The following is a 25,069-nucleotide window of genomic DNA, read 5'->3' as shown; positions in this document are numbered from 1 at the left end:
AATGTTTCTTTACTGTATTTCTACAGACTGCTGCTATTCGAGAATATCTCTCATTTCCCAAATTCCAGATTATCTTTCCTCCTTACAGTTTCTCTGTTGTTAACTATCTTGTTTCTTCTAAAATAATTACATCCACATCACATGTATTATGCAACTCCAAACTCCATATTCTTTTCACTATATTCTTAATACTATTAATGTTTACAGAAGGCACTGTAAAATCTTCATTTTTTCTTAGATTAATAGTTTCATAAGTTCATAGCTAATTACTATGCTAGCTTTCTTAAGAGGCTATTCTAAGTCTACCTGATTTCTCTCCCAAATGTGGGGACCAACCTCTGTACCCTATGACTGTGAGTCAAACACCTTAACCATTATACCAACCCCAGTCACTGGCTGCACATATATATTTTTTTTCATCCATTTCCTTTCTTTTTTCTTTTGTACTTATCCCATTCATTTTTTTTCTGTCTTTTATCCTTTTCACCAATAGAATATTTTTTTCCTTTTACCCAGTTTATTTCAGAACCTTCTTCTATGTCTTTTTCTCATCTATTTTATTCTTCTATTTCTGCCACGTCTAACATTTCTTCTCTTTATTTTCTTCTTTTTTTCTTTTTCCTTACTATTATTTTTGCAATCTATCCACATATGTTCTATCCATATATGTCCAATTATGTTATATTTATAACATTTCAATTCACATTTACATTATGTCTCATTTTTCCACAAATATAAAATTTTTTGTCACAATTACTTATCAAATGTTCTTCTTTTCCACAAAAAAAAAAAAAAAAGTTTTCGGTTGTCCCTACTATTTTACAACATCCCTATTCCCCTCCAAATTCATCATGCTTGGTATATGTATCATTTTATCTCTTTCTATTTTTAACACAATATTACAGTCCCAGCCACCAATTCATAAACTCCTTTTGTCATAAACTTCTGCAACATCCAGTACTTCTTTAAATAAATCTTTCAAATGTCCTTTTAAAGTCTCTCTACCTCTGTTGGAAATTGTACACAAATTTTCTTTCTTGTTTCCCTGTTAAATGTTTTTATCACTTAATGATTCCATGGGTTATAGTCTTTCTATTTTCGTATTCTCCAAAAAATGTTTCCATTGAAAAAACAGTCCCAAGTACTTGTTTCATTTTCTTCTGCCTTTTCTGCTACTTCATGTTTGCCTTCTTTTACTTTCTCTGCATATATTTAGGTTGTCTCTGCATCCTCCTTTTGTATTTTCTCCATAATGTCCTCCCAGGAAACATCTCCTTTATTTTCTTCTCACTCTGCACCCCCATTTCTTTAAGTAAATCATCCCGCAACCCTTACGACTGGAGGGTTGCAAATATACATCGATCATTTTCTGACTCACCTTCCTCCTGGAGGTTTCTTTGAAGCATTACATCAGAATCCTGCACACATTCTCTGGTCTTGATATTTGCTTTCGCATTCATTTCTTTCACTATTCCATCATCTCTTTCTCTGTCCATCTGCCCCCCCCCCCTTTTCTCTGGGGTGCCTCTGTGCCTGAAATGGAAACAGGAAGTGATCCTCCAAAATGGTTCCCAGTCACAACAATGATGAGTTGGGGAAATTCCACAATGCCCTGACCAAATTTCCCTTAATAGTATAAATACCTCCTTGGACCTCCCCTGAAAAAGGTAGCCTAGCAGGACTAACCTGGTCAATAAAAAATAAATAAATAAAAATAAACATTTTCTTCAAAATTACTTTGTCACTACAAATCCTAGGAAAGTAATTTGCCCTAGTCCTATTTCTCTCAGGACTATGTCAGGCATTTCTGCTTCTGCTTTCAGATGAAAAATACAAGTAAAACCAAAAAAAATACACATCTCAGCCTGAACTTTATTATTTACAATGGCACAACTGATATGAACTATTGGACATGACACAGATGATGACTTTAAAAATAATGAATTCTATTAGCGGTACAGTTGTCCTTCTTCTAAAAACATCTTTGCCTTTATAGCTGAAAATGTTTTACATAGTAATTGTACATCCTTTAAAGCCATTTACAATTTTTACAGCCACCTCTTTAATTCTCTGATGATGTCAGGGAAATGATCTTCACATTTAGATCCATAAATCTTCAGTCTTATAAAGGGAGGCTTCAAGGATAAAATATTATAATGTAGCCTAATAGAATTATCCTTGGGGTATGTCTCCTTGAAACTAATCTCTGGTAAAGATTAAGAACTTAATAGAATCTGATTGATTGCATGTGATTGGAAGCTGGGGCTACTTAAAATAGCTATGTCACTACAGAAGTGGATGACTACACTACATTGCAGTTACTGCATACCTTGTATATGCTGGGGGCATCAGTGCAAGCAAGCAAAATCCTCAGTGAGCTGCCAGCTGTGAAAGAATCAACTATCATTTGTTAGCAAATGAATAGGCAGAGCCACAGGACTGGCCAGATGTCAGGCAAGTATATTGAGTTTCTGATCACGTAGCCCAGGTCGGTATGACCTTGATCCTAAGTAGCAGCCTGCCCTCACCAAGAATGATGCCACAGTATAGAGAAAAAATGATCAATTTCAACAATTGGCTAAGTTTCTGGTGCCATTCAAAGGGGATCCAGTATCTGTCCACCTGGGATGACATGCTTGATAAGCCACGTTGCTTCACAAGAGATGGCTTGCACCTGTCACCCTTAGGTTTTCGAATACTGGCCAAGACTTTTGCCGCCCCCATAGTGCCTTTTTTAGGCAAGGCTCAAAAGACAAACCCACCACCATAAATAGCACAAGTAACCAAAAACTGAGGGTAATGCTACTCAACACCAGAAGTCTAAACCTCAAAATGCATGCACTCGAGTCACTCCTCAGTATGGAGAACATCAATATCTATGCAGTAACAGAAACCTAGTTTAAGGCTCCAGAGAGCACCCCCAGCACTACCAGGCTATAACTCATACCATACCTTTTGGCCACAGAACCCGGACCGAAACACAAAAGGTGGGGGTGTATCCATATTCATCAAGGATACCCACACCTCCAGGTTAGTGGCACAGCACAATGCCTCAGAGATCATCCATGTGTGACTAACAATGGGCAAAACTGCAATTCAAATTGTAGCTCTCTGCAGATCACCCACCTTGACCCAGGACCCCCATTCCATGTTTGTGGAGACACTGTAAAATATGAAGGTCCTAACAAATGTCCTAATATTGGGTGATTTCAATTACCCAAACATTAACTGGGAGAACTACTCAAGTACTAACTCCCTTGCCCAACACTTCATAGAATTTATAAACCTGAATGCCCTGGATCAACTGGTCAACACCCCCACCGCAGGTGACAACATATTGGACCCGGTCATCACCAACATGGGCGACTGGTGTTCTACATCGGAGGTCAACCCCTCGCTGGCTAGATCAGACCATAGACTAATCACTCTGGATATCCACATTCTGCCCCCACCCCAATCAAGGAAACCAACGTGAAAAACTTTTCAAAAGCAAACTTCACATTACTTAATACTGAGGTAGAAAGGTTCACAGCCCCCATGCTAAAGGACAATGCTGTACAAGCTGCTGAATCCCTTACAAAGGTACTCTATGAGCAGCTGCAAGAATGCATGGATTGTGCTATCCCAAGCAAAACCAAGACTCACTCCTCCAAGAAAAGGAAACCAATCTGGTGGACCCCTGCCATAAACAAGCTATACAATAGAAGGAGGAAACTAGTACAGAAAAGAGTAAAATCCAAGAATGAAAGACATCCCTGATCAGTACATCAACAAACTGTGATCCCTCATACAATCATCCAAGGCTAGTTTCAAAAGAAAAATTGCCAAGGACTCCAAAGATAACCACAAAGCATTGTTTAGCTATGTCAAGAACCTAAGTGGAAACTCTCAGATCTGCTCTGAGTTAGTGTAGAATGGGACAAAATACACTGAACTGACTGATTTTGCCAACATTCTGGCAGGCAGGTTTAGTGCAAACTTTACCTCCCTCTCACACCCTAAAGGGCCCATAACCATACCAGAAGAATGTAGTGCCCTGGCAATCAATGACAAACAGGTTAAAACAGCCATATCCAAAGCCAAAAATACAGCTTCAATGGGGACCACACAGTGTCCCAGGCTGTGTCTTACATGAGCTCCAAAATGAACTAACCCCTCACCTAAACACACTGTTCAAACTCAGCCTCTCTACAAGCTATGTACCTATTGAGTGGTGCACAGCAACAGCTATCACACTCTACAAAGGTGGAGTCACAATGGACCCCGGGAACTATCGCCCTATAAGCCTGACTAGCCTGGTCTGCAAGGCTATGGAGTGCATCATCATGGAATTCATTAACAGAGACATTGGGAACCTTCAAACATTGGACCCTACCCAGTCTGGCTTTGTAATGGGCAGATCATGCCTCCTAAACCTGGTGTACTTCTTTGAGATAGTTACCAAGGCTTTAGATGAGGGAAAGGAGGTCCACACAGCCTACCTAGACTTTGCAAAGGCTTTCGACACCATTCCCCATTCTGGTATTATAGACAAGCTGACCAGCCTGAACATAAACCCCTATGTCACAAGATGGATTGCCAACTGGCTCACAAATAGAACCCACATGGTAAGAGTTGCAGGCTCTAGGTCCAACTCTAAACCAGTTACAAGTGGCATCCCCCAGGGCTCAGTCCTGGGACCCCTTCTGTTTGGTATATACTTCTCAGAGGTACAGGCAAGCACAGGAGGACTATGGCTGACCAAGTTCGCAGATGACTGCAAACTGAGGGCCATAATTGACTCTCCAGCTGATACAGACATCCTCCAGAAGGGTCTCACTGAGGCTGATACCTGATGTCAAAATCATGGCCTCAAGCTAAATGCCAAAAAGTGCATAGTCATCCCCCTTGGAAAAAACAAAGTACCCATGCACTACCACATACGTGGTAGTCCCCTAAATACAGAAAATGTAATAAGGGATCTGGGGACCCAAGTAGATAGTAATCTCTCCTTTGATAATCATATTGCCAAGGTGGTTAGAAAATCCTTCTATGTGGCCCACCTAATCACAAAAGGGTTCACATCTAGAACAAAAGAGGTTATTGTGCCCCTCTACTCATCACTCATCAGACCCATCATAGAGTACAATGCCCCATTTGGGATGTACCTTACAAGACACCTGCAACAGCTGGAAAGACCACAGAAGTACCTCTCCAAGAGGATTACTGGCCTCAAACATATGCCCTATGCAGCCCGACTGAAGAAACTCCAGCTATACTCGGTTGCATAACACTTACTCAGAGGTGATCTCTATCTGACATACAAGGCCATGTCCAACCCAGAATTGATGGACATACTCCACCTAAAATAAAAAACAAATCCCCAAGAGCTGTAGGGATCTAAACCTCACCACAACGATAAATAGGATGTGCTGGAGGGATAGATTCCTGTCCCAGAGACTCCCCATGCTTTGGAACAGGATTCCAATCTACAATAGGCAGAGCCCCTCACTAACACTCTTCAAGAAAAACCTTGATGAGTGGATGGGAAACAGAACACTTACCCTGGGGATCACTGCAGTAGCTCTGCTGGACAGAGGCACAGGGAACTAATGGCTCTGCTAGACCGAGGCACAGGGAACTAATCTAAGGGGGTGACGAAAGCCAACACATTCTGGCTAGGCTTATAGATGCCCTCGGGCAGATAGCCTAGTACTTACCTATGAACCTATGAACCTATAAAAAAGAAAATAAAAAAAAACAGCTACACCTACATATAAGAATTTCCACAAGCTACATAAGGAGTATGACTTTTCTGAGTTATTTTCCATTGACTGCTATGGGCATAAGCTATATTTGACTATTAACTTGCTTCCTTGGATTACACTTTAGAATATCAGTCATCCACTCACACACAATGACTAGCAGTTCCATTCTAATGGATGTTTAAGGCTGTCATTACTTGTCATGGAGATGACTGGTGTATTCAGGCATCTGACTCTCTAAGTATCTCAGTCCTGCACTTAATATGACATAGTTAGAATTGTCTCACTCTAAAATGAGAATATTAGCAAACTTACATTTCAGGTTTCATAAAATAGTGCAAACTGAAAATCACATGTAAAGCAAAAATGTTTGGCTATTGTTAAGAATGCATATTTTTAATTAATCTTATGCATGCTTTGACGTCTAGATTAGTTCCACTACATGAGCAGGCCAGTGTCCACTTTTCAGGACATACCTGAAGTGATGAGAACTAAGGAACTTTCCCTACACTTTTCAATAAGTGCTATGAAATTGTGGGACTGTTTACATCCAACTGACCTATCTCCAACTCAGGCACATGATACATAATTTGAATGTCTCATCCAAAAGATGTTCATAGGTTGGTACTAGGCTATCGACCCTAAGGCCTATGCAAGCCTAGCCATAACAATTCCCTGGAAATTTCTTTCCACAATATTTACTTCTCTGGGCCCCTGTCTAGCAGGGCGACTGACATGATCCCCAGGGTGAATTTCCTATCTCCCATCCAATCATCAAGGTTTCTTTTGAAGAGGGCCAATGAGACACTCTGCTTGACATGTATGGGCAGTCTGTTCCAGAGTATGGGGAGTCTCTGGGTCAAGAACCTATCCCTCCTGCATGTTTTGTTCATTGTGATGATAAAGTTTAGATCCCTGGAGCGTGTGGCTCTGAGGAATTGTGATTTCTTTAAGTGGAGCATGTCCAACAGCTCAGGGTTTGACATGGCCTTGTATGTTAAGCAGAGATCGCCTCTGAGTAGACAATATGCCACAGAGTATAGCTGGAGTTTTTTAGACGGTCAGCATATGGCATCTGCTTTAGGCCTGTGATTCTTTTAGTGAGGTATTTCTGTGGCCTTTCCAGCTGTTGCAGATGACTTGTGAGGTACATACCAAATGGGGCATTATACTCTATAATGGGTCTAATGAGGGATGAGTACAGTGGGACAATGACCTCTTTTTTTCTGGATGAAAAGCCCTTAGTGATGAGGTGTGCCACATAGGATTTCCTAACTGTTATGGTGATGTAGTTATTGAAAGTGAGACCACTGTCCACTTGTTCCTAAGTCTCTCATCACACTTTTGATGTTTAGTGTCCTGCCACCTATGTGGTAGTTCATGGGTACATGTTTTGTTCCAAAGGGGATAACTATACATTTCTTGGCATTAAGCTTGAGCCCATGGCTCTGGCACCAGGCATCTGTTTCTGTAAGGCCCTTTTGTAGAATATCCACATCATTTGGGGATTCTACAATGGCTCCCAGGTTGCAGTCATCTGCAAACTTTGTTAGCCAGAGTCCCTTAGTGTTGGCTTGTACTTCAGAGAAGTAGATGCCAAACAAGAGTGGTCCCAGGACTGAACCCTGAGGTACTCCACTTGTCACTTGTCTGGAGATGGATTCAGAATCTGCTACTTTTACAGTCTAGGTTCTGTCAGTAAGCCAGTTGGCAACCCATCGAGTGACGTAGGGATTTATGCCCAGCTTAGTATGTTTATCTATGATTCCAGAGTGGGGGATGGTGTCGAAGGCCTTAGCGAGGTCCATATAGGCTGTGTGGACTGCCTTACCCTCGTCCACAGCTCGGGAGACTGCTTTAAAGAAGTCAATCAGATTCAGGAGACAACATAGGCCCTTCATAAACCCAAACTGGGTGGGGTCCAGTGTTTGAAGGTTGCCAATGTCTTTGTTTATAAGTTCCATGATAATGCGTTCCATGCCCTTGCAGATCAGGCTTGTCAGACTGATGGCACGGTAGTTCCCAGGATCCAAGGCGGATCCTCCCTTGTGGAGCGGGATAACTGTAGTTGTGCGCCACTCAGTGGGCATGAAGCCTGAGGTGAGGCTATGGTTAAACAGGACACTTAGGTGGGGTGCCAGTTCATGTAGCACACAGCCTGGGATGTCACCTGGTCCCATGGATGCTGTATTCTTAGCTTTGGAGAGTGCTGTTTCTACCTGTGTGGCTGTAATTATCAGTATTTGGCAATCTTTTGTTATTGGGATGGGCCCTTTAGGGGATGAGAGGGGGTGAAGTTGGCACTAAATCGATCTGCTAGGATATTGGCAATATCATTGGGATCAGTATATTTAATGCCATTCTGTTGTAGCTCAGAGCAGATCTGAGTATTGCCATTTAGATTCTTGACATAACTATAGAATGCCTTGTGGTTGTCTTTGGAATCTTTGGCAATTTTATTTTTGTAACTAGCTTTTGAGGATTTTATGAGGGATCTCAGTTTCTTACTGAGGCTGGTGAGGGAGTTTTTTGCATCCTGGGATTTTCCTCTTTTCTGCAACAGTTTCTTCCTTCTGTTGTATAGTTGGTTTATAGCAGGGGACTACCAGATTGGCTTCTTTTTTTTGGAGAAGATCATCTTGGTTCTATTTGGGATGGCACGATTCATGCATGAGTGGATGTGCTCGTACAGTGCCTTAGTGTAGGATTCTGCAGTCAAACTTCCAGATCCCATCTGTGTGGGTGTTGTGAAGTTTGTCACTTCTGACTTCAGTAGCATGAAGTTGGCTTTGGAGAAGTTTTTTAAGGAGGTTTCCTGACTGGGGGGTGGGGGTGGGATGTGGATGTCAAGGGTGATTTGCTTATGGTCACACCTGACCAATGAGGGGGTGACCACTGGTGTGGAGCATCTGTCTCCCATGTTGGTAATGACCAGGTCTAGGATATTGGAGCCCCTGGTGGGACAATGGATTAGTTGATCTAGGGCATTGGAATTTATAAATTCCAAGAACTGTTGGGAAAAGAAGATGGTACCTGAGTAGTTTTCCCAATTAATGGCAGGGTAGTTGAAATCACCCAGTATTAGGGTGTCTGGTTGTAGCTTAATATTTTCCAGTATGTTTAACAAGGTGTAGTGAGAATCTTGGGGTATGGTGGGGGATCTGTAGCAAGCTACAATTTGGATTGCAGTCTTACCTAGTGTTAGTTGCACCTGGAGAATTTCAGATGCATTGTGTTGGGCAACTAGCCTGGAGGTCTGAATATTGTTGGTGAATATGGACACTCCTCCACCTTTAGTGTTTTGGTCTTGGTTTTGTGGCCGAAAAGTGTGGTAAGAATAGTAGCGTGGTATTGCAGGGGTGCTCTCTGGAGTCTTGAAACAGGTCTCAGTCACTGCACAGATATCGATGTTCTCCATTTTTAGAAGTGCCTCAAGAGTGTGCATTTTGAGGTTTAGACTTCTAGCATTGAGTAGCATTACCTTCAGATTTTGCATGCTTGTATCTGTTATGGTGGTGGTTTTATCCTTTGAACCTTGCCTAAAAAAGGCACTATAGGGGTGGCAAGAGCTTTAGCCAGTAACCTGAATCCCAGGGGTGACAGGTGCAGACCATCTCTGGCAAAGCATCGTGGTTTGTCGATCATGTCTTCCCAGGCAGACAAATACTGGATCCCCTTTGTATGACACCAGAAGCTTAGCCAATTGTTTATGTAGTAGTATAGCTAGGATGGGGCAAAGGGTAAGGTGTTAGGGGACATGATTTGGTAGAATCTAATCAATCTGTAATGCAGTACCACAGTTCATTTCTGCACTGGCATCTCTAAATCTCAGTACATAAATGAATTCTGCTACTGCTTTTGTGGACAGTACTGCAGTACTGAAGTGCTTCACTGTTTCTTTCCTGTGTGTTATAAATTGTAGCAAGCTATTTGCTACAGTTTTAAAAGCAGAAGCAGTCCTTTTTTCATTTTTTCTCTTCATCCTATATTTTAGAGGTTTAGAAATGAAACATCACTCATTTCAGAGGGTCGGAGTGCCAGCCAGATCATTGGAGCAGACTTTTTTTGCTCCTCTGTTAGTGGTTGTGGGGTGCAAAAATGGGGCCTAGCTGGCTTCAGAGGTAAAGACCACTAGCCAGATTGTCAGAACAGGCCTTTTTTATTGTTTTGCTCCTCAAGTTGCAGTAGAGAGGCACCAGATTGCGGAATGGCAATTGGTGCAGGATGGCACAGTTAGGAGAACGGCATTCACCTTATGCTGCACTGCAGTGTCAGTCTTGAAAAATTAAGAAAACTACCTAGGGTTGAAAGGGAACCCACAGCTTTCTGATCTTTCAAACAAAGAAGAGTTCAGTTACAGACTCACTGACATTGTTGACAGTTAAGTCAGCTGTGATAATGTATGTCTTTTATTTAAAAAAAAATTACAAGGAGAACCTGGTTCCAAAAAAATATTTGATTATGCAGCAAGGGGCCATTGGCCTCATATCATAAGAAATTCCTGAGGTATTTTGTAAGTTGAATGATAGTACAGTTAGTAGAAAGTCAGATATTATGCATGCTGAAAACTTATAATTTACTAAGGTATTGATGGACTAACATGGGCTGGTTATCACCATCCTACCAAATAAAGAATCCAGAATATTCACTTTTAGAAAATAAGCAAAATAAAGTAACATTTTTTGAAGAAAATTACTTCTAGAGAGCCTCATTCCACTCATGTAAGGACTACTTCTCCTTGCAGTATTATAGCAATAACCCACGCCTGGGTGTGGGTAATGCGGGATTTACCCACAAAGCCAACCATGGGTAAATCCCGCATTACCCACACCCAGAAGTGGGTTATTGCTATTATACAATGACATTATTTAAGAAAAGAAATAATTACTTTTCTTAAATAATGGCATTGTATAATGCCTCCTTACTGCCCTTCCGCAGATGTCTGGTATCCACAGCAGTTCTGATGTACTGCGCATGCCTACACAGTACATCAGAGCTGTGGGCATAAGCAACGGAGAAAGCAAGATCTCTGTTGCTTTTTACTGTTTTGCTATGTTAAATGGGTTTAACATAGCGAGACAGCTTTAAAATAAGCAACGGAGATCTCCGTTGCTTATTTTAAAGCTGTCTCGCTATGTTAAACCCATTTAACATAGCGAGACAGGTTTAAAAAAAAAAGCAACGGAGAAAGCAAGATCTCCGTTGCTTTTTACACACTGTGTCGCTATGTTAAAGGAGTTTAACATAGCGAGACAGCTTTAACAAAAGCAACGGAGATCTCCATCGCTTTTTTTAAACCTGTGTCGCTATGGATATTGATGGAGATACGAATATGAGGAAACAAGTGATGTACTCAAGGACTGATTTGCCTACCACAGAAGGTGATAGGACAGATTGAGAATGTTCCCTCCCACATACCTATTTCAGCCTCTGGGCTTTCCCATTCTAATCCGTTACAGGAAATGACTAGCGCTGCTAATAACCAGGATAATGACAGCGCTACACCTTTGCGAAATATTCCAAATCCTGAAGGTGTGAATTTAAATATTGACAATTCAGCTACCTGTTCCTCAGCACTTGCAATTACACCCAAAGAAGGTGTCATACATGCACCGATATTTCAGATTCTACCGTTTTTCTGAAGCATCACACAGAACATAGTTTTCGATTGCAGAGCAGAGAAAGAAAAAGAAAAAAACTGCTCCACTGAATAATGAAGCCGATAGCTTAGTATTTAATATATCACAACTGCAACTAAGTGATGAACAGATAGGTATTCTTAACAAAGGATTGAGTTTTATACCTTCTATCCATTCAAATTTAAGTGAGTGTAGTCTTGACATAAGGTATTTTTGAAGAACTGTCATACTAAAAAGTATTTTTGGTAATAACCAGTGAATAGAAGGTTCTCATTTTAAAAAACCTAGCACCTTTGTACCAGCGAATCCACTGAATGTAAAACTATTTGCTCGTTTATGTGGGAATGAGATTCATGAGCATAGGAGGGAGAAAGATTAGCTCTAAATGAGCTTAAGGAGAATGAGATGATTGTAATTAAACCAGTGGATAAAGGTGGTGCAATTGTCATTATGGATTCGACATGGTATGCTACCAAAATGGAATTTATGTTAAGTGATTCACTCACATATATTAAGCTTACCAAAAGTGAATTAAACTCCATGATCACTAAAGTGACTGATACTTTGGGAACACTCCTGCTACAAAGGCTATTGAGTCAGGAATTGTTTGACTTTTTAAGGTTGAATATCCCACTATTCCTACCATTAGCGGTCTACCTAAGATACGTAAAGACCTGCACAATCCCCCTCTACGCCCGATTGTTGCAGGACGAAACTGGGTAACAGAACCTTTATCTATTTACATAGAAGATTTTTTAAAAGATCATGTCAAACAGGCTGAGAAGGTCTTGAGGGATACAGGTGATTTTTTAGAACGTTTGCATTGTTCACTAGAAGCTGAAGGAATTCCCAAAAATGTAGTCTTTGTAACTATGGATGTTTGCAATCTTTTCACTGTTATCCCTAATCAATATGGGATGGAGGCCATCAGTACGTTCGTAACAGATTTGAATGCTAAGCATGACCTTATTTGTGAACTGCTGAGATTAATACTTGAATCTAACATCTTCACATATGGTGGTGCTTATTATCTACAGAATTGGCGAGTAGCGATGGTCACCACATGTGCCAACAGCTACTCAAATCTCGTATTAGCCCAATGGGAGAAGACCAAGGTCCTAGATGAATTTAATCCTTGGTTGTATAAACTAAAATTCTATGGACGTTTTGTTGATGGTGTGTTTATTTTGTGGGATGGCAGTGTCCAAGATTTACTTGATTTTCAAGAATATTTGAATAGGACTACTGATTTCCTTAGGTTCACTCTCAATTATTCAAGTAAAGAAATTGATTTCCTGGATGTACGACTCACCTAAGATGTGGACTTAGGTATAAACACCTGCATTTATGATAAAGAGACATGGAAGAACCATTACCTACATAGAAATAGCATGCATCCTCACCACATTTTCAAAATCAGATCATTAGAACTTCTAGGCTCTGTAGAAGAGATTGTGATTTAACACAAGAAACTGAGTAGATACAGTGCTTTCTACAGGATAGAGGCTATTTGGAATGAGAAATAGTTATGAAAGCAGATAAGCTGGAGAATATTAGGAAGACAAATGGATGTCTTTCGTTCAGGAAAAAGGGTGTGATGAGGCAAATAAAAAGAAATTTGAGAGAGACAGCAGATCTCAACAAGACTCTAAATTGTCTGTTGACCTACAGCTCTGACTCTCGACTAGTATGTGACACCATATGCAAGTACTGGCCAGTCTTGACAGAGAATGAAAAAATTAAAGAAATAGTAGGGGAGAAACCACGTTTTATTTACAAAAACAAAAATAATTTAAAAAGGATGCTGTGCTTCAAAGATGGAGTTTCAAAAAGAATTGGATTCCAGACATCTAAGAAAGGTACACATAGATGTGGCAAATGCAAAGTTTGCCCCTATATAAATACCAGCAACTGCTTCTCATATCCTATTTCTGGCCAAGGCTTCCATTTTAATGGATATGCTACCTGCCTTTCTCAAGATTTACTTTATCTAGCTAGCTGTAAGAAATGTGCAGCTTTCTATGTAGGTAAAACTAACCAGTTATTTAAAGCTAGGATTATGCAACATCTGCAAGATATTACCAAAACTGATACTAATAATGCATTAGCCACTCATGTTATACAGTTTCCCACACATTCATTTACTTTTATGGTCTTGGATCACATCGTACCCAATTTTCGTGGAGGTGACCTTAAAAATCTTGTAGAAGTACAAGAAACAGAGTGGATAATAAACCTTAGAGCTGATAGGCATCCTGGTATAAACAATATAGTGCCACTGAAGCCTCTGCTTAAAAGCAGATGCTTCAAAATTTTCTGAAAATTTTTTTCATGACTTTATTTTAATGTCAGGAAGGCCTTTTCTTTGCAGCAAGAGCTATAGCTTTAAGTTGCCAAAAAGTGTGCCACACCTATTCAATAGAATGTCATTAAATGACAAACGTCTGATTGGATGGGACTATGTTTTTAAACTAGTGAATAGAGCTCATTTTTAGATCTGATGAAGGCTGCAGAGCCGAAAGCGCTCATCTTTTACTAGAGCTCTTGGATTTTATTCGTTTATTTGTTTGTTTGTCTCTATTAAAGGAGGAAGTGATTCTTATCATGGTGGTTTTTCCAGGCATTTATCCAGTTTTCACATTTTTTTCCAAGGACTGCTTTTAGCTGTTATAGGGTGCTTTGCTTGTTTTATTAATCTTAAAAAAGAAGCTGAAAAATGAAAGATCCTCAGGCAGACAGGTTTACCACAACTTGTATAACCTATGCCACCCTCCTTCATAATTTAGAATTTTTCAACCTGTGTAAGACAGATAAGATGCAGTCTTCTATATGCACCCGGTCATTACCCTTCTTCCAAAACCAATTATGTGTCCTGCTGCTTTCAGCAAAAACTAGAATAATCTAAGTAATAATCAACTAATACAAAACTGTAAGCTGAATATTGACTAATAGGGTACAACCTTTCATACCAAATATTCATAAAGATCAAAACAGTTATGTGAAGGGACACTACAGTGCAGGTAAAGAGATGACCCTACTGAATTATTCAAAAATTAATAATTATCATAACTTCTTTTGACTAGCTGTTAGCTTTGACTTTGAAAAAAAGCAGTTTGTGAGCCTTCTTTTTGGAAAATAATGAAATACTATACAGTCTTCAGCAATTGCTTTGAGAGAAAAAGCTTCCTTTATATGGACTAACAATTGTCCCTTTAACTTGAAAAGGAACATATTAGACATGCTCTCTATCTCTGATACTGTTTTTTTTATTATTAATTACAGTCACTGACAATCAAGTTAAGGAGTACCTGTGACAAACAGGGATGGGAATATAAAAACGGAAACATAAAAAATGTATTTCAAAAATCAGTCTCCATGGAGATTGTGTCTTTTACTTGCATCAAACCTTTCTACCTCAGACTTAATTATGGAAAATGTACATTTTACTGGGATATCAGGTATCAGACCTAATCTGTCAAACATAAGATATTATGCCCTTGAGCAAGGCAGCAACAGTACTTCAGCTAAGTGAAGATTTGGGTTCATCTATCTGGTGTAAAGGACTTATAAAATACTTAGGTGCCCTTATCCTAGACAGTCCTACTAAACCAGTTCAAATCAACCTTAGGAAATTAAGTGTGAAATAATTAATTTAGGATCATTCATTTATGCGATCAACACCTTAAGCTTTCTTAATGGAGCATAACGTTTGGTACATGAGTGAAAATTGAGAAATGTGATTATTAAGTATTGAACTAACAATAAGACAGTGACAACTGAAACTTGCTGCTGCAGGTTTTATAGGTTCATAGATATGTACTAAGCTTGCTGCCCTTATGGTCCATTTTAAGCTTTCCCTCAAAAGTGGGAATCAAATTATGTATCTTGTGTCTATGAGGCTAAGACCTTAACCATTATATCAATTCTCATCCTTAAAGTGCTCAAAGTGCTTTTGGGGGTGACTACGCTGGCCTGTACCCCCACAATCCTGTAATATAAATATGCTAACTCTGAGAGGGCTACCTTGCAGAAAAATGAATTCATAGGTTCATAGGTTCATAGGTTGGTACTAGGCTATCAGCCCTAGGGCCTATACAAGCCTAGCCATAACAATTCCCTGGCTATTTCTTCCCACATTATTTACTTTCCTGGACCCCTGTCTAGCAAGGCGACTTACGTGATCCCTGGGGTGAATTTCCTTTCTCCCATCCAATTGTCAACGTTCCTCTTGAAGAGGTCCAAAGAGGCACTCTGCTTGACATGTATGGGCAATCTATTCCAGAGTCTGGGGAGTCTCTGGGTCAGGAACCTATCCCTCCAGCATGTTTTGTTTATTGTGATGACAAGCTTTAGATCCCTGGAGCGTGTAGCTCTGAGGGATTGGGATTTCTTTAAGTGTAGCATGTCCAACAGCTCTGGGTTTGACATTATCCAAGATAGTGTGAGCTCTAGATTTAAACAGAAACCAAACCACACATTTGTGATCATAGATTACAGAGCTGATGACAAATGACTTGCAGTTAAGTTTGGCACCCAAAATATTATGGAATGAGTTGATGAGACAGCTGCATCCACTCTACCTACATAATCTGAATGATACAGTAGAATTTGAGATTTTAGGCACTCATCCAAAACATTCAGCACTTCCATATAGAATTATAGTAGTTCTAATTGGTTTCTTTTCCATGTTCAAGGCTGATATCAGGCAATGGACTATTATTAACATTTCTCTATTGTGATCCTGTGACACTGCAGCAGATGAATATTAGTTGTTCCTTGAAATAGCTTCCACTAGGTGGTGCTAAGATACTAAAGTTTGTAATAGAAATCTGCAGGTTATTCAGTCAGTATTACAGAGCAGTCTTATACATTAAGTAAAGGGGTATTCTGTAGAAGACAGTCATGTCATAGCATCATAGGATCATAGCAGATTACTAGGCTATTGACCCAGAGGTAATTTTAACCCTAGCCGTTTCAACCCAATGTAATACCATAGAAGTGCTAGTCAATACCCAAGATTGCATTTAGTGATAACTGCCCATATCTAGGAGGGTTTTGGGTGCTATCCCAGGTAAGAATTTACAGTGCCCCATCCTCTCATCTAGGTTCCTCTTGAACAGTGTCATAGAGGTCCTTTGTTTCACATGAACTGATAGCCTGTTCCAAATATATGGCAGTCGCTGGGAGATAAATCTGTCCCCCCAGCATGTCCTATTTAAATATTTAAGTCCCTGGAATGGGTAGCTTTAGACCCATTTGATTTATGGATATACAGTAAGTTCATTAGGTTTGGGTCTTGGATTGCTCTGTAGACCAGGCATAAGTCTCCTTTAAGAAGTCTATACGATGCTGAGTATAGTGACAAGGATTTTAGTCAGCCCATGTAAGGCATATGCTGGAGGCCCTTGATCTTCTTTGTTAGATACCTCTGAGGTCTCTCTAATTCCTGCAGGTGCTTCGCATGGTACATGCTGAATGGGGCTTTATACTCAATTGTGGGCTGGATAAGTTCCGAGTATAGGGGGGTTATAACCACTTTTATTCTCAAGGCAATACCTTTACTAATCAAGTGCGCTACGTGGAAAGCTTTCCTTACTATGGTAGACACATGGTGGTCGAAGTTAAGGTCGCAGTCAATCTGTGATCCCAGGTCCCTTACCACTTCATGAGTACTTAGGCCATTGTTGTTGATTTGATAGTGTGAAGGGACATTGTTTGTGCCAAAGAGAATGATGATGCATTTATTTGCATTCAGTTTGAGACTGTGACAAGTACACTAGTTGTTGGTCTGCATGAGACCCTCCTTAATTATACTGACATCATTTGGGGATTCAATGATTGCACCTAGTTTACAGTCTTCTGCAATCCTGGTCAGCCTTAACACCTTAATTTTAACTGAACTTTTGAGAAGTATATACCAAACAGTGGGGGCCTCAGCATTGAACCCTGTGGATCCCTGCTGGTAACAGGTCTGCTGCTTGATGTGGAGTTACCCACTTTGATAGTGTGTGTCCATTTTGTGAACCATTTGGCAACTTGTCTTACAATGAAGGGGTTTACATTCAGTTTGCTAAATTTATGGATAATGCCTGAATGTGGGATTGTGTTGAAAGCCTTTGCAAAGTCAAGGTATGCTGTGTGCACAGATTTGCCCTCATCAATGGCCTTGGTCACACTTTAAAGAAATCCACCAGATTTAACAGGGAGGATCTTCCCTTCACAAAGGCAAATTGGTTAGGATCCAGGGTTTGGAGGTCACCTATGTCTTTATTTATGACAGTCACAATGATACATTCCATGGCCTTACAGATGAGGCTGGTCAGGCTTATGGGTCTAGAATTCCCAAGGTCTGTCGCTAGGCCACCTTTGTGGAGGGGAATAACTGTAGCTGTTCTCCATTCCACAGGAACAAAGCCTGTGGTTAGATTATGATTGAAAAGGGTACTTTGTGGTGATGCTACTTCATGTTTTAGCCTGTTTAAAATAGTGCCTGGGATATCATGCAATCCCATAGGGGCTATGTTTTCTGTCTTGGACAGGACTTTGAGGACCTGCTCTTCAGATATGTAAGGTAGTGGGGAAGTTTGAGGGGGGGGGGGGGCTTGTTGTAAGTTAGGAGGGGATAAGGGAGGGACATTTTCTCCAGACTTATCTGGTAGCAAGTTTGCTATCTCTATGGGGTCAGTGTGTGTGATACCGTTGGCCACTAGTTCTGCACATACTTGGGCCCTACCTTTTAGGTTATGTGCATGGCTGTAAAAGGACTTATGGTTATCCTTGGTAATACTTACTAGGTTTCTCTCAAAGGAGCTCTTGGAGGATTTGACAAGTTGTCTTATTTGTCTGTTGAGGTTGAGGAGAGTGCTTTTCAATTGTTGGGGACTTGCCTTTGTTTTTTTGGACAGCAACTTGTTGCATTTATTGTAGAGTTTGTTGATTCTGGATGTCCACCATGGCATCTTGTTTTTGCTTGGGGATTTGGCTTTGATTCTTTCTGGTACAGCTGAGTTTATCCACGCATGCAAGTGATTGTACAGGGCTTTGCTGTAAGTTTTGGTGTAGTTACCACTTTGAGCTTCTGGTGAGGCTTGGAATGCATTTATACCTTCACCTAGAAGGGTATAGTTTTGTCTTGGTGAAGTTTTGTAGTCTGATTTCACTCTTTGTGAGTTCTGGTGTTAGTGTCATTTTGAAGGGGACTGATTTGTGGTCAGTTTTAACTAATGAGGGTCCAACAGTTGCAGCAGTGCACCCGTTTGACATGTTGGTGAGCACCAGATCTAGGATGTCCGTTCCTCTTGTTGGGTTATGGACAATTTGTTCTAGGGCATTTGAATTCACAAAGTCAGGGAACATTTGTGCTAGCAAGTTTGGGCTAGAGTAGGTCTCCCCCAATAACCAGTGTGTTTGGTAAAATTATGATTGTCTTCAGTTTGGTTACATAGGGTTTGTGGGTGTCATGACCCATGGAGGAAAATGTATAATTAGCTAGAACTTGAAAGGGGGTCTTACCCTGAACCCGCAGTAACTCCATGGAGTTGTCTAGTATAACTAGACAAAGGTGAATTTATTTCTAATATGGATTGAAACACCGCCTCCTTTGGTTTTCACATGTTCATTTTGCAGTTTAGAGGTGTGGAAGGCATTGTAGCCTTGCAGGGCTGGGGTACTCTCAAAGGCTTTAAACCAGGTTTCTGTGAGTGTACAGACATCTACATTTCCTAGTGATAGAAGTACTTCCAGAGAGTGCAGTTTTTGGTTTAAGCTCCTAGCATTTAGCAGCATGACCCTTATTTTGTTCAGATTGATTAATTTCATGTCGGTAATGTTGTTTTGAGACCTTGCCTAAAAAAGACCCTATGGGGAGGTAAGAGCCCTTGCAATAAGCCAAAAGTCTAGTGGTGTCAGGTGCAAAATGTCTTGGACAAAGCAGAGAAGTTTATCGACCATGGCTTCCCAGCCAGATAGGAACTGGATCCCTTTTGAATGTCATGAAAAACTAAGCCAATTATTGAAATCAATCATTTTTTTTATACTGCAGCATCATTTTAGGATTGGGTAGTATGCTGCTTAAGGCTAGGGACATATCTGCCTGGGACACATACTCATAGAGCTCAACTATATCTCTCTTCATATAGTCCAGTGAAGCATGCCTCATGTAATTCACACCAACATGAGCTATGACAGAGTCATACTGGCACTTGTTGCTGAGAGAACTGAGTGCATGCGTGATTTGACAAATCCTGGCACCAGACTGCCAGCTGACTGTGACTTTCTCCTTGTCCATTGTGGTGATTGGAACATCCTATGTGTGTCACTACTGAGTCTCCAAAGAGAAGAAAACTTGTTTTTTGAATGTTACACCTTATGGGCTTGGTGGTTGAGACACTGGTGTTGCTATGGGTCATGGGTGCTGTGGAGACTGTGTTAGATTTAGCAATCTTGTGTTTTGGAGGTCTCTAGTATTTCAGTAAGTTTTTCAACAGAACCTCCGCATATGTGGATTGACATGTTTGATGCATGCTATGTGTATGAGTAGAGGTATATGTAGGAGTAGTGGTGCTATGTGAATATGTACCAGCGGGTGACTTCACAACCTTCTCTTTGTTACTGTTTTGAGGGAGACAGGGCATGGATCCCAGATTCTTGGTGTAAATACAACTTTCGCACTCTGTACTAGATTGTGTTATTAGTACAGGATTGTCTGTGTATGTGAGGCAGTTGCTATACTAGCTCAAGAGACCCAAGTCAACATGGTTGGCAGGAGAAACAAGAGTAGTCCAAATGTCCATACTGCTAGGTTGAAGACTGTTGTCTCTAGGGGTGGCTTTTTAGAAATGATCACGGAGGAGCTCAGTGAATGGATATTTTTGCCTGGGTTTTAAGGGAAAATTTGTTGAATTTAGCTGTCCGGATTTAGCGCACAATTGTGCGGTGCTGTGTGAAAGCAATTAAAAAAAAACACAGGCCAGCACACAAAAGCATAGGTGCCTAAAAAATATGTATGTTTATTTAAACATAAATTAGGCAGAACAGACTGGTTTTGGCCCAAAAGTTGCTAGGCCTTCCTCAGTGTTAAAAAAACAAACATGCAGAAACCTGCTCAGTTACAGGGTCTAAATACCTGAAGCTAAAACTAAAAAAAAAAAAAAAACTCGAAGAAGATTCAAAAGGACCAATGAGGATGCCTATTCCAAGCCCAAGACTAGCCTCCCTTTATCAGTCAGGTCTCAAGTAGCACAATTCTCTCATAAAGGTGCAGATAGGCCCTTTCCAATCTATGATGGCCTGGAAAACATGCTCAGAACAAACAAACCACTACAAACAGCTCCACAAGCAGCACGCCTGGATCTGGACTGTGCTATAGATACCAGGTACCTTAGTTTTAGTGGGAAACTCTAAGGAATGTTTAACACAGCAGAAAAATAGCAGTGAGACACTGAAAAAAATGTTTAAAACAGCAAAAAATCAACCTGGAGCCCTAAAGAATGGTGTAAACAGTTAACAGGTCAATTAATTAAGTACTGCATGGCAAGAAAACCAGTGCAAGCAGAACAGATAGCTTTAAAACGGTGAAAAAAATACCAGTAAATACTTAAACAGTGAAAATAACACTGTGTGCTTTTGGCCTGTAGTGGCACCTCCACCTTCAATGTGGTGAACTTTTCCAACCATTGTCATTCCTTCAGTCTTGTGCCAACACATTTATACCTGTAGGTTACACATATATATGAGATTCTGTATGTATGACAGCCCATACCAGCCAGCAACTGATTCCAGACTATCCCCAGCACCCTAAGAGTACACACAGCCCTGTATGCTGATATACTGCAAGTGTTCTGACACTGTGCAATATGATGACAGCTGTGGGAATGTTCACTACACTTGCTGTTCACCACATATGCGCAGATAGTACTGCCTGCTTCTGGCATACTGAAGGGCAATTTACTCTGCACCCCAACACACACACATCATGCTCCCTTTGTGCATACAGAGCAGTGTTGCAACATCTACACAGCAGGAAAGTGACTGAGCTTGACTATGTCTCTATACACTGCTGAGTTCAGCCCCGTCTGCAACAGGAGTGCAATTTCTCCTGCCTGTCCACTGTGGCCTTCCTGGTAAAGCACTTCCTAAAGAGGAATGCAACTTGTGCTTCTTGTCTCCTATACCATTTTGTACTCTGTGTCCTTTCGGTTTGTGTTCCTGGTCTATCGGCCCCTGTCATGCTCTATTCAGTGTTACCCACCTAATGCACTTCACTTCTCTGTCACAGTGTTTGATGCTTCTATGCACCCTTATGTGAATCACTGCATTCCTGAGGTCCATTAACAGTTGTTCTGTCTGCCTGTATCAAGTATACTAAAATTGCATTGCCCATTTATTTAAATGCCATGCAAAATGTCAACTGCAGTTTTTATTATGTAACGACAGTCCTCAAAGTATGGTAATTATGCAAATAAGGTGCATCATCATGATTTTCTCTGATCTGTACATATAGCATGATGATTTATTATCACTCACCTGTACTGTGAATCCCAGTCTTACTGTTTGTGGAATAGGAGGCTATGTAAGGTGTATCCGCATGTAAATCCTGGCCATGTTATTGTGATATAAAAACAGTGCCGATGCCATTTTGGCAGCAGCACAACAGTGCCGCAGTTAGCATTACTGCCTCAGAATGCCTGTTTTTTTAATATGGCTCTTGCCCAAGGAGCCTTACAGACGGAGCCATCATGTCCTTTCTGTGTCTCCTTATCCTTTAAGAATTACTTTATTGGGTTAGTCCCACTGGGTCAATGGCCTCATTTCAGGGGAGATCTGAGGTGGTATTCATATTGAATAGGGAAATCTGACCAGGGAACCAGGAAGATTACCATACACTTTGCAGTGGGGGAGTAAAAGATGGTGCAGAGGACAGGCATGGAAGAGGATGCTTCTACACACAGTGTGGAAGGAGTAACATCAAATGAAGAAAATGGTGTAGGAGTTAAATGTTTACACTGCAATCTGTAGGATTACAAGATGAAGTCTTGATGTCTATAATGTTGGAGAAGCAGCCAGAACAGACTGATGGAGTACTACCAGAAACCACAATTCCCTGTCATGTACTGGGCTTGGCTAATGAGGGATTTGATGTGGAAGGTCAGTAGTTTGGGAGGGAAGCAGTAGAGAGACAGAGCAAGTCAGAGAATCACATGATTACAAAACCAAAACATCTTCATGAAAGTATTACAAACAAAAACAGATCTGAAGTAGGTAACTTCATTTGATCATCAACCTGTGGGTATCGGATCCGACATGGATCTGAGCTGGCAGCTTTCCAAGCTAGAGATCTGAGCTCCAAGCTTCTCCCCTTACCCATAATACCCTGCTACCTCCTTCCAATCCTCAGATCTTGTTTGCCGCGGCTTTGTCAGGCACGAGTTTCTCGAGCTCCTAGCTTTTAGGCGATTGTAAGTAGATTTTTCTCAAAATCTTTCTTAGTTTTTGGGTGTGTGTGGACAGTATAATTATTTAGTTTAAATCCCTGAGTTTTACCGACCCCTCATAGTTTAAAGCTTAGTAACCCCCCCTTTTCCCCTTAGGTGTTTGTGTGGGCGCGTGTGTGTTTTAGATCAACAATCATGGCTGAGGCCCCAAAGGCCATCTTTTCTAAGTGCACTGAGTGTGGCCATAAGCTTTCCCCAGTGGATGGCCACACTCAGTGCGTCCTCTGCCTGAGGGTAACACATTTGTCATCAGGCTGCCAAATTTGCACTGCCTTTAACCCCCGGGCCCTGAGGGATAGGAGGAATAAACTGATTCTGTCGGGTCTCCTACCCACGGAGTCGGCTTCCTCCTCCTCTCCTTCGGTGGCTACAGCCATAGCTGCGGCTGTTCAGCTTGCTGTCCCCTCTCCCCTGGCTGGGACTCAACCTCCCACTTCTTCCCAGGGAGAGAGGGACTCTAAAAAAGACAAGAGAGAGAGGAGAGATAGAGAGAGAGGGAGAAAGAGAGAGAGAGAGAGAGGGAGAAAGAGAGGCATAAGCTACAAGCAGCGGGCCAACACGGCCCCCTTGGCCCCGCCTGCTAAACTGCTCTCCTCACCCCAGAAGGTCTCCAGGCCTTCCTCCCCTCATCTCTGTTCTCCACGCTTCTCACCAGAGCCGGAGGAGGAGGCCTGACCCTCTTCAAGGTCGTTGCTGCAGCCCTCCCGGCCAGCTTCGGCGGCCTCCTCTAGGTCGACCTGTAGCCTCTCCGATGCTGATATGGACCGGATGATGCATCATTTTTTCCAAACCCAACTGCAGATGGGAGTGCTGCTCCCTCCCCCTCCTCTGGGGGGGAGTTCAGCCACACTTTTGCCCCAATAGCTCCTTCTCCGATCCACTATTAGGTTTCGGAGCCTTTGGATCCGAGGAGTCTCGGAGTCAGGGAGCCGGCACCGATGGTTATCGCTACCTCGACGCCAGCCATTCCCTCGAGTTTGTTGGATCCCCTTTTGGATCCGAGCTCTCGGGGCCAAGAGTCGTGCGTTGGATATGAGGGGGCCAATATGTCTTCGGCTTCGTTTCGGTCGGAGCACACTTCCCTTTTGTGTCCGAGAGCTTCCGCTCCACCGATCCCCGTGCCGGATCTGAGGATGTTAACCACAGAGCTCAGAGAGATCAGTTCACCCTCAGCTTTTGACGTGGTGGAGAGGGTCCTCTCAAGAGGTTTGAGACCCCCTGCTCTTTCTTCGGATCCCGTCCCCACTCCCTTGCAGCTGGGCTTGTCTTCCATCATCCAGTCCCAGGGACAACCTGCATTGATGCCCCAGCTCGTTCCACTGGTGGAACACGACCCTGTTGGTGAGCCCTCCTCAGACAGTCACACTGAGGAGGCCCCTCACAAATGTAAGTGTAAGAGGAGGCACTTGGACTCCCCTGAGTCCCTCCCGGAGGACACAGATTTGGAGGAAGGGGAAGGTTCCCCCAGGTCACCACCCAAGGACATCTCCTTTGGAGACATTATGAAAATGCTTCACCTAAAGGGGGGGTGGTCAGCCCAAAAACCTTCCTCGGATGAGTCGGTGTTCCCGGAGGCATTCGATGCAGGCCCGTCTAGCTCTTGGGTGTCCCCTCCGGCCGGCCCCCTGGTTGACCTCATCACTACTGGGGCATGGAAGGAACTGGATACTGTAGAGCCAATCCCCAGGAGGTCAGATAGGATTCCTTAGTCCCCCTATGGATAGGACGGCTTGGAGTAAGGGTTCCCTGGTAGATTCCATGGTAGTGGCAGCAGCCACCAAGAAGGAACTTGCCCAGGATAGTTCCTCGATCCATCCCCCTGATAAGGATTCTCGGATGATGGATCGTATAGAGAAGTGGATGTTTGCTTCAGCTACCTTTTCCATAAGGGTGCTGAATTATTTGGCCCATGTAATTAGACTTCAGTGGGATCTGGTGAAAGAATACGCGAGTCTCCCCCTGAGTCCATGTTGGCCGAGGACAAACAGACTTTCTCGGCTCGCATGGCCACTCTGAAATATGTTTCAGACACGTCTATTCAGCTACTTTCCCATGCCAAGGAGGGGGCCACTAGAGCCAGGGGGTCCGGCATCATCTTAAGGCATCACGCCTGGCTCCGGCTTTGTGATTTTGAGGAACCTTAAAGGCATCCTTCGCGAATGCACCCTTCAATGGTTCTACCCTGTTTGGGAAG

At 41.9% G+C, this 25,069-nt stretch overlaps 1 protein-coding gene across 1 annotated transcript in view; it reads right to left on the bottom strand.

The window, feature by feature from the left end:
- The window catches only part of LOC122788639 (VPS10 domain-containing receptor SorCS1-like), a 1,297,464-nt gene that overhangs the window by 1,196,234 nt on the left and 76,161 nt on the right, over positions 1 to 25,069 (bottom strand). The window lies entirely within an intron of this gene.

This window comes from Protopterus annectens, chromosome 14.part0, assembly GCF_019279795.1.
Source record: "Protopterus annectens isolate FY-2018-M chromosome 14.part0, PAN1.0, whole genome shotgun sequence".
NCBI classification, from domain to species: Eukaryota; Metazoa; Chordata; order Ceratodontiformes; family Protopteridae; genus Protopterus; species Protopterus annectens.
This window is presented reverse-complemented; position numbering and strand designations above follow the sequence as displayed.